This window comes from Carcharodon carcharias, chromosome 4, assembly GCF_017639515.1.
Source record: "Carcharodon carcharias isolate sCarCar2 chromosome 4, sCarCar2.pri, whole genome shotgun sequence".
NCBI lineage: Eukaryota > Metazoa > Chordata > Chondrichthyes > Lamniformes > Lamnidae > Carcharodon > Carcharodon carcharias.
Window position 1 is genome coordinate 144,555,734 of NC_054470.1, and position 15,768 is coordinate 144,571,501.

Below are 15,768 nucleotides of genomic sequence, written 5' to 3' on the forward strand. Positions count from 1 at the left end.
ATTAGGACATCTATTCATTCTGGCCTAAATGTTATATCATGGAGTACAGTAGCAGTAATTGAAATAGGAACCACATTTGTATTTACTGCATGTCAGAACTCTGGTGTGGAACTTGTGGAACTTGTCTTCATAATATAGTTGCAGTATGTCATCCATAGCAAATGCGGAGTTGAAATCCTGCACAGTTCTTGAATGCAAAGTGCTAAACCCTTAGGAATAACATTAACAGCCACTGCACTAAAAAGGACAAATAAAGGTCCCAATTTTGTTTGAAGTAATTGTCTAGTTAATTACTTACTTCAGTAACAGAAACACCCAAAATTATTGTGTGAATTAGAATTTTGGCAGTGAAAGCAGGTGTCAGACCTCTGCAATATAGAGGTATTAAATCTATTCTGTGTAATGATACTCTTAGAATACATCCCCTCTATGACTTATAGGACATTGTCTGTGATGTTAACTTTCCAGATTTCAATCTGTCGTTAAAACAAGCTATTTCTTCAGTGATCCAATCATACTCTCTTCTTTCATGAAAAACAACAGGGATACCAGTGCTCCTGGGAAAGCTATCCTGCCTGGGGCAGTGTATTGTTTGCCTCAAACTCTTTTTAAGCCAAACCATCTTGGTTGACATATTCTAAAACATTCTGTTATGACTGAATACTTCATTAAAGTGCACTGTAAGTGCAGGCATATTTGAAGCTTAGGTGACTTGATCATCTCTCTCATGGTTTATTTTGTCATATGAACTCCTTAATGAGCTGAATGACATTGGAAACTCTTCCAGATACTAGCTCAACATGGATTACAGGTTCATCTGTGAAATGGTTATTTATTCTTACCCAACGTTAATCTTGTGTACTTCCATTCTGCAGTCCAATGATCATGTGAATAATTCAAATTACAACTCGTTGCACGCAAAATTTGGCTCCATAGCTTTGGTGATTTTGGTGCTACAAGAGCAGTTGAAGTTAAAAATGATGGGGGACCACTGCCAATCACTTTTGGCGCAGCCTTTTCTGATCATCATATTGTAGAGGACAATAGCACAAATATTCTGTGCATGTGCTGGGAGGCTGGGAGTATGCAGAATGGGAAGATTGTGATGTCATTTAGCATTGGTTGAATGTCCAACTTACCAGTTTGGACTTCATGGCTCCCGTTAGCACTGTCTCTTAAACACATTCAGCTGAATGCAGAAGGGACACCACCACCACATCCCCCAACCCCAACCCTGCCCACCGGCATTATTTAAAAGCACCACCATTCAACTTGCAGATGTGTTGGTTTTGACTATCTGCTTGTTCTTGCAGTTAGTGGAAGTATTGGATTGTTGGAGTAGTTATGAGAAGTTGGGTAAGTCAGCTGGAAGTGGTTCTGAATACTTGGAAGGAGTTGCATGCTTCTGAAAAGCCTTTGAATACACCACTTTCTCCCGAGGGGGTTAGAGTTGCAGTTCTGTCTGGGCTCCAGTATCAAAAGAAGATAGAGTAAAGGCAGTGAAAAAGACAAGCTGCTTGCAGGGCAAAGAGAGGTGGGCTCCCAGCAGAGGGCCTTATCTATCTACAATCTTCAGTAAGCATCTTTCCTAACAACATCTAAGCCAGGAACAGTGCATGAGGTTTGTAGTGCCGTTGGTAGGATTTGGCAATGTAAGGATATGTGCACTGATGTTGACTGCTTGTATGAGCTCATTGAACTTCCTGGGAAACTGCATCCAGGTGCCAGACCGCTGACATTGATCATCATAGCCAACTATTCCCATTACCATCTTAGCAAATGTCTGGAGAGCCTTCTAGACCCCTGAGGGAAAAGAACCTCTCTCCTCTGGTCTAGCTCCTGCACCAGCAACTCCAGCACAGCTTCCGAAAACTTTGGGGGCAACTTTGCCTGTCGTGCCAGTTTGGGTGTTTCCTCAAGGTCTTCCAACATTGCCCCAAGTAATTGCCCTGCTGCAGCCAGAATACACCTTGCCTTTAATAGATGCAGTCTGGCTTTAAGTAGTGCAGGTTAGCATTAGGTGGTGCTCACGTGGCACAAATTTGTCACATGCAACCACTCAGCAGTGCATTCAGAGTTGGATTGAGGAGTTGCTCAGGGTAGTGTCCTCAGCCCAACCATCTTCAACTGCTTCATCAATGACCTTCCCTCCATCGTGAGGCCAGATGTTAGGATGTTTGCGGATTATTACACAATATTCAGCACCATTTGCGACTTCTCAAAAACTGAAATAGTCGATGTCCATGTGCAGCAAGACCTGAACAACATTCAGGCTTGGGCTGATAAGTAGCATGTAGATTCATGCCACATTGGTGTCAGGCAATGACCATCTCCAACAAGGGAAAATCCAAGCATCTTCCCTTGACATTTAATGGCATTACCATTACTGAATCCTCCATTATCAATATCCTGGGCATGACCATTAACCAGAAACTGAACTGGACTAGCCATATAAATATTGTGGCTACAAGAGCAGGTCAGAAGCTGGGGATTCTGCAGCGAGTAACTCACCTCTAGACCTCCCAAAGACTGTCCACCATCTACAAGTCTCAAGTCAGAAGTGTGATGCAATACTTTCCACTTGCCTGGATGAGTGCAGTTCCAAAAACTCTCAAGAAGCTGGACACCATGCAGGACAAAGCAGTTTGCTTAATTGGTACCCCATCCACCAACTTAAAAATTCACTCCCTCCACCACTGATGAACAGTGGCAGCCATGTGAACCATCTACAAGATGCACTGCAGCAACTCATGAAGGCTCCTTCGACAGCACCTTCCAAACCTGTGACCTCTAGCATCTCGAAGGACAAGAGCAGCAGATACAAGGAAACACCACCACCTTCAAGTCTCCCTCCAAGCCACACACCATCCCAACTTGGAACTATATCACTGCTCCTTCACTGTTGCTGAGTCAAAGTCCTGGAACTCCCTTCCTAACAGCACTGTGGGTGTTCCTACAACACATGGACTGCAGTGATTCAAGAGGGCAGCACATCAACTTCTTCTCAAAGGCAATCAGGGATGGGCAATAAGAGATGCCCACATCCCATGGAAGAATTAAAAAATGATCAAGAAACACAAAGGGCAGAATCGTCCCAGCTTTGCACTAAGTGTGATAGCGGGCGGAAAAAACATATCATTCCAATCCCACTGCATTAATTATGCATTCCAGGGAAACACGCCGTTCCGATGACAAGAAGACTCTTTCACCCACCACACCGTCACCTCGCCGCTTCATCACGCTGGGCACTATATTTAAAGTGCAGCCGCGAGCACACCTCACAGTGCTTCCAGCCCATGGCTGCTGCAAAGACACTCCACCCCCTGGTCTGGGAACTCTCCTTGCTGTGCTGTTGGTGAGTGGAGACAAGGATAGGATGGGCAGACGTGCTCCAGAGGGTATGAGCCTGAGGAAGATGTGAGGGTGTCTGTGAGAATGATGTGAAGAGTAACTTACCCTGGCAGAACAGAGATGATTATTCATCCTTTTGCATCACTGGGTGACTGTCTTTTTTTGCAGGGCATTGGCACTGACCAACGCTTCCATCACCTCCCCATGGCTGCTGCAAAGACATGGCCCCGAAAGACAAGAAGACTGCAGACACCAGGTTTAATGATGCATCCCTCGAGCACCAATTGGACACAGTGGAGGCCTGCCATGATGTCCTCTACTCCAGCTCTGCCATCACTAATCTGGCCTGGGAGGTGATGGAAGCGTTGGTCAGTGCCAATGCCCTGCAAAAAAAGACAGTCACCCAATGATCCAAAAGGATGAATAATCATCTCTGTTCTGCCAGGGTAAGTTACACTTCACATCACTCTCACACACACCCTCACATCTTCCTCAGGCTCATACCCTCTGGAGCACGTGTGCTCATCCCGTCCATGTCTCCACTCACCAACAGCACAGCAAGGAGAGTTCCCAGACCAGGGGGTGGAGTGGTCCACATTAAACCCCTCACTCATTTTGAAGATCGTGCCATCGCGCTGACTGGTGAGGGTGTGGACCGTGCCTGTGGCGACAATGAGGTCAGCGGCAAACACCCTTATGAGGATTTTGTATCCCGTCATCCCTGTCTCAATGTAAATGTAAGTGCTCTCCTGCTTTTGACTCTGCTGCCATGCACTAATTATCTCTACTTTGGTTCATAGGGAGCTCTGCCAAACAACCGACGCCCTCAGGCAGCCAGTCCCTCAGCTCCATTCACGTCCTCACCTCCAGTCAAGAGGACACCTCCTCCATTGAAGAGCTAGAAATCAGCAGCCTGGATGACCCACCACAGCACTTACCAACACAGAGCACCTGCAACAACACAGAGCACACACCTCGGTGAGATCTACTTCTAGAGCAGGCTCGGGTACACAATCTAGTGGTCGCTGCACAGATACATGTCTGCAGCAGGAGTTGGGGGGAAGGACTAGGGGGGAAGTCCAGGGTGGGGAAGGACTAAGTGAGGGGCAGCACTAAGTGGAGGCAGTCTGGCAGGGTTGGGGGGGGGGTGAGTTCCAGAGGGAAGGAGTTCCAAGGGGAAAGGACTTCTGGGGGGGAAGGAGTTCCACCCCCAAGATTACCCCTCACCAATTTCCCCCTTTCTGACTCCTTCAGACACACTTACTTCTTCTGCCACCCTTACTCCCGCCCCTCTCCGCACTCCTTCCTCCTCATGGACTCCTTTCTGCCCCTGGACTCCCTCCACTCTCTGCACTCCTTCTTCCCACTGAACTCCTTCCTCCCCCCGGACTCCTTCTTCCCATAGACTCCATCCCCTCTCTGCACTCCTTCCCCCCCTCTGAACTTCTTCCCATACATCTTCCACCCTCTTACACCTACCTCTCCAGTTGCTGTCTTCTCCTCCATTGCCCCCCACCTCCCAATCTCCCCCCAGACAGCTTCATTCCCCCCTCCCAACCTCACCTCCACAACACCTTTGCTCCCTCCCAACATCAAACACCACCCCCACCCCCCAACAACTCTTTCTTTCCCAATCAATCCGAAACCTTTCTTTCCAACCCTCTGGACCATCTTCCTCTCCCAAACACAGCTGGACATTCCTCCCCACCCCCTCAATCATCATCCATTGTGAGCAGACCCTCAACGGTGACTTTCCACCTTCCGTGAGCTGCTATACAGCGAAGCCATGCCCATGAGAATCTACCCAGAATGCCATGGATGTTCCTCCAGTGTCCCGTTGCTGTCGAGCTCCAGTATCTTCTGCTCCTTGGATGTCTGCAATGTGAGCAAGGCCCTGGTGGTAAGTCCCAACTTCTGCACATCACATTTATTTTGCACCAGTGTGTTTTCCTGCTGATGTGGGAGGACAATCCAGCATGGGGGAAAGATTCCAGTGGTGTGGTAATCTGAGGTACAATACACCTTTAAGAGAATGTGAGCAGATTGACCACGTGACTGTATAACCCAATTGCTGTGTGGCGCGGGCTACAACATTAATCAGTAGTTAAGCACAGGGTCTGGTTGGGGATGCACACATGTTAATGCTTTATTCCTTGTGTTAATAAACAGCATGTGCTTCCTTTTACATTGGTCTCTGCATCTGCAGTATCTTGTTTACCAATTCAGTAGATAAGCGTGCAACCGTGTTCGCTGAGCAAAGCAACCCGGTAGAAGGAATATAACAACTGGCGACAAGACAAAACACGACCAGTTGACAACACCAAAGAAAGCTGCCGAAATTAAACAGAAGGAAATCAGCTGTACCTTGCAAGGCAATTGTAAGTACAGCCTTCACCATAGTCGTCGAAGTTAGCTCCATCCAGCATGCCACAGTTTGGCCACATTGAACTATTTGATCAGACCACCAATGACTGGTGACATTTTGGCCAACGACATATCAGGGGAGGAGAAGAGACAAGCAATCCTCTTACCAACGTGTGGCAGTAAAACATATGGCCTAATTCATAGTCTAATGGCACTCAACACGTGAGATTCCAAGAACTTTGATGAGTTGGTAAATCTTGTGAAAAGCCATTTTCAGCCAAAACCCTCAGTAACAACGCAGCGTTTCAAATTTAATTTGAGGTGTCGCACCCCTAGAGAGACAGTTGCTTGCTATGTAGCAGTTTTAAAACAATTGACAGAGCACTGAGAGTTCGGGATGGTGATTAATGACATGTTAAGTGACCGATTAGTATGTGGGATTAACAAAGATGCCATTCAAAAAAGGTGGTTGGCAGAAATTAATTTAGACTTCAGCAAGGTGCTGGATTTGGCACTTGCAATGGAGAGCACAGTCAGGGATTCAGAAGCAATCAAAGGAGCCCAAAATGGCACTATCCTTTGCGTCAAGAGGGAAGCACCAGTTAGATATGGCGCAGAAGCGCTGGGCTCTGTGGAAAGATGGGAAACAGCCACCGTTAACAGACCAGCAAAAAGCAATGGTTTAACAGAGCAAACCTACAATAATAACAGCAGAAATTGAACCAGACAGCCTGCAAGCGAACAACAAGTTAAAAGAATTGAGTGTTTCTGCTGCCATCGTAATGGATAAGTTAAGACAAAACTTTAAGCAAAAAGGCAGAAATCATGAAATCCACATAATAAAGGAACCAGATGAAACAGTCAGATTTTTACTCACTACACAACTTAAAAATGGGTAAAACAGAGCCAATCTATGTGCCAAAGTCAACAGGAAACCTATCCGAATGGAGGTGGATACAGGGGCATCCACGACAGTTGTACAGGAATGTACATTCAAATATCTGAATGGAGGAGAACACTCATTAAACCTGTAAAATTCATTTGCTAAATTAAAGACGTACACTGGAGAAGACATACGAGTAAGAGGTATATGCAAGGTTCCAGTACAATATGGAAAACAGCCTATTAATCTACCCCTAATTGTGATAGCAGGCAGAGGACCTAGTCTCCTCAGAAGAAACTGGTTAAGAGAGATTAATCTTGAGACACTACTGAGATCTCAATCAGAAGCAGGAAATGTTACTGTTTAGAAAAAGGAATATGTAAAGACTCAACAAAAGGAACTTGTAGAGGTGATGATTTAGGATAGAGTTTGAGTTGAAGTCAGTAACCTCCAAAAAGAAAAAGAAAAGCTGCTGAAGGACTTTTGGATATTGCAAGATTTCCTCTGATCCCAATTTGTACCACTAAAAAGGTATGAGGAAGAACAGAAAGAATTCAGTATATCTCTGGCCAGGATGAAGAATAAATTAGTCGAGAAAATACAACAATGCTTTACTCTCCAGGAAACAACTAACAAAAATGAAAAAGAAACGGAAGAGCTGAAGAATCTGTTACTTGAAAGCCAAGAAGCTTTAAAATAGAGACTTTTGAGTTTTCAAAGGAGCTGACAGATGAGGAAATGCTGGAAGACTTAACCACTGAGTTCACTCATTTTGAGCCTAGTCTGGCCAATAGGGAAATTGAAAAGAAAGCCGAGATTAAAGTCAGTTCTGCCAAGAAGAAAACCCATCAAAAGAAGACATGTAAGAAGAAAAAGCAGAATGCATGCAGTTGGGCCCGAAAGAGGGTGAAAGCATTCCCAATGGAGTCTGTGCCATATCTGAAAGGAACTCCACTTGGTTTGCAAGTGCCTGTAGGATCCATTAAGCCTGAGACCGTTGAAGAACCAAACTTACAGGTTCCAACTGGAGAGCCTAGTGGACGGATGACTCCTGAGAGGGAGGCCATGGATAAACCATCCGAAGTCATAGAACTACAATATTCGACATGCTTGAAGAAGCCTCCAGAGAGACTGAATTTGTAAATAGTTTATTTATGGAAATAGCTAAAATATTATAAAGATTGTAAATTGTGCTTTTGAGTAAAGATGGGGGGGGAGGAATGTGGTAATCTGAGGTGCAATACACCTTTAAGAGAACATGAGCAGATTGACCATGTGACTGTATTACCCAATTGCTTTGTAGCATGGGCTACAATGTTAATTAGTAGTTTAGAATAGGGTCTGGTTGGAGATGCACACATGTGTTGGTGCTCTGTTACTTGTGTTAATAAACAGCATGTGCTTCATCTTACATTGGTCTCTGCGTCTGCAGTGTCTTGTTTACCAACTCACTCACCAGTAGATAGGCATGCAACCGTGTTTGCTGAGCAAAGTGACCCAACAGAAGGAATAAGACCATAAGACTATAACACACAGGAGCAGAAATTAGGCCATTCAGCCCATCGAGTTGCTCCACCATTCAATCATGGGTGATAAGTTTCTGAACCCCATTCTTCTGCCTTCTCCCCGTAACCTTTGATCCCCTTACCAATCAAGAACCTATCTATCTCAGTCTTAAATGCACTCAATGACCTGGACTCCACAGCCTTCTGTGGCAATGAATTCCATAGATTCACCACTCTGGCTAAAGAAGTTTCTCCTCATCTCTGTTCTAAAAGGTCTTCCCTTTACTCTGAGGCTGTGCCCTCAGGTCCTAGTCTCTCCTACTAATGGAAACATCTTCCCACATCCACTCTATCCAGGCCTTTCAGTATTCTGTAAGTTTCAATCAGATCTCCCTCATCCTTCTAAACTCCATCGAGTAGAGACCCAGAGTCCTCAAATGTTCCTCAAATGTTAAGCCTTTCATTCCTGGGATCGTTCTCGTGAACAGGCAATGTGATGAGAAGGGTGTGAAACCAGTTTGCAATTGTCCACTCTGCCCGTCGATGACGGCTTGTGTTTCCCACCATCAGACATGTGCATATCATTATAAGGCCAGCCCGCAGAGGGCACTGGTAAGAAGTGACTGAAGTCAGTTTGGATAGGCCAAAGCAGGCAACATTATCATGGCAATGGGTGGAGCTTAGGAAGGCTCTCTGGTTTCAATTTATTTGGGTGTTTGGTGGGACTTTTTTGTTGCAGTTTGGACTTCATGAGGTTTGCAGCTCATTAACAGATAGCTGAAGTAAATAATAGTTAGTTAGGCCTGCACCATAAGCATAGTAAAATTCACTTCCTTTTTAATATCAAAATTAAACATGTTAAACAGATATACACTAAAATATTGCAGGACCTGTTTGGGGATTATCAGGAACTAGGAACTAAATTAAAGAACAGGTCCTCAAGGGTTATAATCTCTGGATTACTACCCGAGCCACGTGCAAATTGGCATAGGGATGCAAGAATAAGGAAAGTAAACACGTGGCTAAAGGAGTGGTGCAGGAAAGAGGGGTTCCATTTCGTGAGGCACTGACATTAGTATCGAAACAGGAGGGATCTGTACCATTGGGACTGTCTCCACCTGAACCGATCTGGGACCAATGTTCTAGCGAAAAGGTAAATAGGGTGGTAAACAGGAGTTTAAACTAGAAAGTGGAGGAGGGGAGGGAAGGGTAAAACTCCAAGAAGTGTGACTAATGGGAAACAAAGCAGCAGGTTAGCGCAGGGGGGGTGGGGGGTGGTGGTGAGTGAGGGGGTGGATTCAACTTCATGGAAAATTATGAAAGAACTGAAAAGAAAGGAAAGCCCAGGAGAGGCTATAAAAGTCCCCAGAACACAAAATAGGGCAGAGTGTTTGGAAAGGGTTACGAATCTAACTTCAGGCACATCAGATAAAGGGACGACAATGAGAAAGGGGACAGAAAATACAAGACTGAAGGTGTTGTATCTGAATGCACGCAGTATACGAAAGATAAGCTGCCAAACATGCCCAATGCCAGCGGGCATGGAAAATTCTGCTCAAAGTTTGCATGCTGCCTCTTCAATTGAGTGCTATCCAATTATTTATCGCTGTTATTGTTGTGAATTCTGGTGGACAATATTCATGTCAACTACTGAGTAAAGTATCTGGAAAAATAAACTAATACTGTCATCAGCTAGCATTCCATAGCTAGCAATCATTAGCATTGTTGCCAAATTCAGGTTAAAATATATCTCTATGGTCCTGTAATGAAGGGAAAGCTCTATCAAGTTAATGAAGGCACTGTAAAGTCAACTTGCTTAATCCACTTTATGTTGCCTTAAATTTACATGGTAAGTGCAAAGTAACCCTTTGCGGTTAAACTATAACTGGTTCATTTCGTAGTCCTTCTGCTATTCAATATAGAACAGCACTGTGGGAAATGATAATTTGTGGTCCAAATCAATATTCAAAACTTAATTACAGAGATGCTTATCTAATTTTGTTTAGAATTTGTTTATATACCTTTTGTTAACCGACTGTTATGCTCTAAAGTAGTTGGATGTTATAACCGGAGAGTTAGCGGACTAACTTTCATAGGTACTGTGGCCTTTTCTTACCTTTGACTTTCTTCAGTTGTCATGCATTCGCAACGCTATTTTCTTCTTAGTCCTTTTGTTGTTTTGAGTTTTCAACATAACCAAAGTTTTGACACTTTAACACACTTACTGATAACTTAATTCTTTATGTTTTTAATCTTTGCCATATCCCTTGATTTGAAATTGACTGTGGCACTGCACAATTTGATTTCCTAATCAACACTGCCTGTGTATATAAAATTTTAGCTTTTTAAGCATTTTTACTTTCTCTATCTCTTATTCTCTTTCTCTTAACTCTTTGTCTCCCTCTTATTTCTGTTTCTATACAATTATATTTCTATAGTTTGACGTTGAATTTACTCATTTTAATTTACACTTCTTCTCAGTCCTTGCACTGTTTGTTTCACAATACTTAAATCTCTTGGGTTCAGACGATATCCTGTTGGCTAACCTGTTCTCTTAGGTCCAGATGCTCTCTTTCCCCTAAGTTCGCACTTTCAGCAAATTGTCACGCCAAAGAAATTAAAAAACTGAGCGTGCAAGGGCAGGTCTAACTAATTGTAAATGCCATTAAATAATTTCTACAGCAAAATCTGGCCCAATAACTGAAAGTTTACATTATCTGCATTTAATTATGCCCTGTAATGATAGAGAGAAAAAATAAAATGCCACTTGATCAAGTTGCTAAGGACAGTCCTAATTGAAATAAGCCGTGTTTCTATATTTGCATTTTTTAGTAAGACAAACATGTATGGTATAAGTCACCTTTAAAGTAGAGATTAATTTTAGCTCTGAAGAAGAGTCATATGGATTTGAAACGTTAACTCTGTATTTCTCTCCACAGATGCTGTTACACAGCTGAGTTTTTCCAGCATTTCCTGTTTTTATTTCAGATTACCAACACCCGCAGTATTTTGCTTTTATATTAATACATTCTATGTTGTGTTCCAAATCTCCCAGATATTCATGGAGAAATAAAAGTAAGCGGGAATTTATCTTCATGCTAATATTTTAAAAATAGGACCTACAATGGTATCTACAAGACCGACACATCGTATTGACTGTTTAATATTTTGAAATCTAATTTAAAAGAGTGCAGGAAACTAAATACAGAAGTTTTGGAGCGGAGGGTGGAGAGTGGGGGATGGGGGTGGAGCTTTGAGGGGTGGGTGACTGTAAATCAGTGTAATCACCTGATTGCTGTTGGAGCCAATTTCTCAACTATTTGCAGATAACTTCAGTAACATACCAGAATGTCACTTCACTGTACAGCCAGGCATTATATTTTCAACACACTGGGCAGAATCTTCCCCCTATCGGGATTCAGGATCGGGCGCACCTCCGATCGGCGCCACTGATTGGGGGAGCGCCGCCATTTTACATAGGCAGGCCAATTAAGGCGCGAAAGAGCGCATTCATCTTCCTGAGGCTAAATGCTGCCTCAGGAAGATCGGCACCAAATTCTAAAATGTTAAAAATAGAAAAATAAAATTTCTCTGACATGCCCCCTCATGTGACACTGTCACATGAGTTGGGACATGTCCATCACTTTTAGTTAAACTTTTATTAAATTTTTAAAAACCTACATGAAACCTCATCCTGCCTGTGGATGAGGTTTCATGCTTTCTCTGAAGCCCGCCAGGGTTCCCGGCCTGCCTGCCAACCTTAAGGTTGGATGGGCAGGTCCTTTAACTACTGCAATTACTTTTTAAATGGCCTCGCTTGCCATTGGCAGGTCGGCGGGTGCCCAGCTGATTCGGCTGTGCCTCCGTCGACCTGAAAATTGAAATGATGCGAGGTGACATCGTGAGTTCTGCCCGATGTTATACCGCATCATTTTACATGTCGGTGTGCGGGTCCTGCCCCCGCACTCCGACTGGGAAATCCTGCCCATCGAGAAGTTGGGAAGTTTCCAAGCTCAGATTTTGTTGCACAAACTTTACAGGGTAAAGAGTCATAACTGATCTCAAAAGACCTGAGAGAGATGACCAACTAGTCACTCTGTTCCAGTAGAGCTAGGTATCGACTCAATAATGTGGAAGATTTTATTGGTATTGCTAATCCAGATTTTGTTAACTATGCTTCCAATTCCTATTTCCAGCCATCTTTTACCTTCATGTGATCCATCTCTGACCTTTCCCTTCACTTCTCTCTCACAATTTCTAGTGATAGGCTGTCCTAAACATCTATTATAAGACCACTGACTCCCATAATTATCTTGTTTCACCCAAACACCATCTTCTGTAAAGACTCTTACCCTTCTTCCAAGTTCTCTATTTCTGTTTTATTTACTCTGAATGATTTCACATTCAATACTCAAGCTTTTGAAATGTGGTCCCTTTTCTCAACTAAGGTTTGCCCTCCACAGATCCCAATGGAAAGTCTACACCATTTCTCAGGCTTCTGCACTTAACGATAAACCCTCCTCTTACCAACAGCAATAGAGCAACCGTGACCTCCCTTTCAATTCTTTGCATTTACCTGGTCATCTTTGATTTTTGCCACTTATAGCATCATCTCTCTCATGCCTCTTCTACACATTCTGAAGGGACCATCCCTTCTACATTTCCTTGTCCATTTTTCAGCATCTTTAATACTGTCCCTGGCATCTCCCTCTGTGCAACTATGGAAGATGCCGTACTATCCATGTACATCCTCCCAAATCCATGACCCCAGAAACCCCTACTAGGTGATATAGCAGTTCACATGTACTTCCCACTAACTTAGCATAATATAGTCACAGTGAAGCCCCATTCCCCATGGTGTGATTAAACGCATATTAGGTTCTCTGCACTCTGTCCACAGGTATGACCTAATGCTGTTAGGTGTGCTTATGGATCAGCATTTTAGCTCCAGCTCCCATTCTCAATCTGACCTCTCCAACTTAGGTCTCCAACAATGTTCCAGTGCAGGTGAATACAAACTTCTTTCTGTTTGGGGCTTTGCAGCCCTCCAATCTAATACTGACTCTTATAACTTCCAATCCTAGCTGTACTCTCCATTTTCTCCACAGGAGAAGCTCTATATGATGCAACCAAGAAAGTATGAATTCACAATCCTCCCTTTATGAAACTGAATTCAATAAATCTAGTTATTTTGGGGATAATATTAAAAGTAGAGGACTATAAAAGCTGCTAGTTTATCATAAAAATTCAACTGGTTTGCTAATGTTCTTAAGAGATGAAAACTGACCTTAACTGATCTAGCTTACTTGTGACTCCATTCTCACGTTATAGCATTGACTCTTAATGCTACTCTGAAGTGACTTAGCTTGTCACTCAATTGTAAAAACAATCACTTTACTTCTCAAGGAAGCTAGGGATGAAAATTAATGTTACCTTGCCAACATTTCAAGCACAAATGAAAGAAAAAGATACTCAATATTTGCCTTTGGATTTTGAGTTTGTGCACAGCTTATTTTTCTCATGCCAAGTTTTTGCAGCAAGAGACATTTGGATGTGTAGGTGTTGCTGATGAGACTTAGCACAAGATCAGCATGTAATTTAAAGTTGGTGTTTCACCTTTTGGGCACCGATACAGGAATAATTATGCAGGCAATGGGGAAGTGGTGGGAAGGCTTTTAGGTTTAATTGAAATGGCTCTCAAGTAACTGTTGTCAGGATAGTAGAGTTGGTGACTCCAGAGACTCAATCTCATTACATCTGTTATGTTCCCCTACTGCAAATTTTTGACATCACTTTTGCATTCAACTGCAGCTGAAAATTAATCAGCAAACATTTGACATCGAATGTTCAAATTTGGGGTGAGTTTTTTATGCAGTCAGCAGCATTTTGTCATCTTTGACATCAAGTGCACTCAAAGGCATCATGTGTGCACAAATGCATCAAATTCACACAGAGCCATCAAGTGAGCTCAAAGGCATCGAGTGCGCTCAAAGACATCCAATATACTCAAAGGCATTCAATGTGATCAGGAACATGCATTGGAAAACACAAGGTAATTAATTGTTTAAATAACATCTGAATTTATTAAGTTTTTTCATTCAGCTCAAAAAATCTTTCCACTATACATGCTTGAGAGCACCATCAGATACCCACCAGTTCTTAATTCATTGTATTAATTCATTAATTGTCATCCTAGGAAGAAAGCATGCATGACATGGGACGATTCACATGAGTCTTGGTATCCCTTGGGCTTCCCTTGCCCCCAAACCACCCACAATCTCCTCTCAATGTTCTTTGGTGATTCCCTCCACACTTCCTTCCCCTCCAAGCATCCTAACCCACCTATTGCTTGACAACATATCTGGCTCATCTCTTGTACTTGTTGCATACTGACTCCTCTCCAAAAAGCAAAATTATTCAGCACAACTGAATAAAGGGTTAATGTTTATATTAATTAAACAATGATGTTAATGATGATGTAAGCATGACAGAAGATCAAATGTCCAAGGGACTCCAAAGGAGCAGGTCACAGAACTTCCTGTTTAAAGAGAGTAATGTTTCTTGCTGTGCAGTGTTCGTTGTAAATATTTGTAACTAAATAGTTTAAAAAAAACCCTATGTTCAAGTCACTCATAGTGTAAAAGGAACATCATTCAGCCCAAAACCAACAGGAAGCACATGGCAATGATCCAAAACATGGTGGCAACAGTGGATGCAGCAATTTAAAACAACTGAAGCCACAAATTTGAAAACCATAGGAGAAAGCCTAGGAACATCACTTTCAAAGTAGAAGCTCCACTTTGCAAAGGGAAAAAAATAGACTTACTTTGGTAGTAGGCAGAAAGTAAACTAGTGAAGATGTCTGCATCAATTAAACAGTCACTGCCCCTTCCGCAGCCCTTCAAAAACAGAGGGTCTGCAGCAAGGACAACAATGAAAGCTTTGGAGGCACCAGTTAGAAAGCTACTGAACAGTTTTGGGCTTACAGGAGAAGGTGCAGAAACACCAGGGCAGTACCGTTCTGTATGCCATCAGGCTTACAGCAGATGATGTCCTGATGAGGCCAAGAGTTGAAGAGACCTCGGCATCCTATGAGGAGGTACTGAGGGCATTTGATACCTATTTCAGCCCTAAGAAAAATCTGGTAATTGAGCGGGCAAGATTTGACCAAAGAAGCCAGAAGTCTCCAAACAATGAAGCCAGAGGCAGGGCGAATCCATCAATTAATTTATCAATGATCCATACAGGCTAGCCAGTAGTTGCAGCTACAGAGGCTTAAAATAGGAATTAATCCACAGTCGTTTAGTAATCAATGAGGTGCTATCAGGCATACAAACAAAAGATGATTTAACTTTAGAAAAGACTATGAAATATGCAAGGCAGGTGGAGCTGTGGAAACGGAATTGAGGTGTACTTTGGGGAGACTCTGAGGGCAGAACTGTCCCAGGTTTGCACAAAATGCAGTAGTAGGCAGGAAAATGGTTATTTTACCTGTTGGCCGCAATGGCGGCTTTTAATGCCGTATCATCCCAATCCCGCCTCATTAATAATGCATTGCTGGGAAACACGCTGTTTCGATGGTGTACAGTCTCTCATTCGACCACCATGCCATCACTTCGCTGCTTCATTATGCTGGGTTCTATATTTAAAGTGCAGATGCGTGAC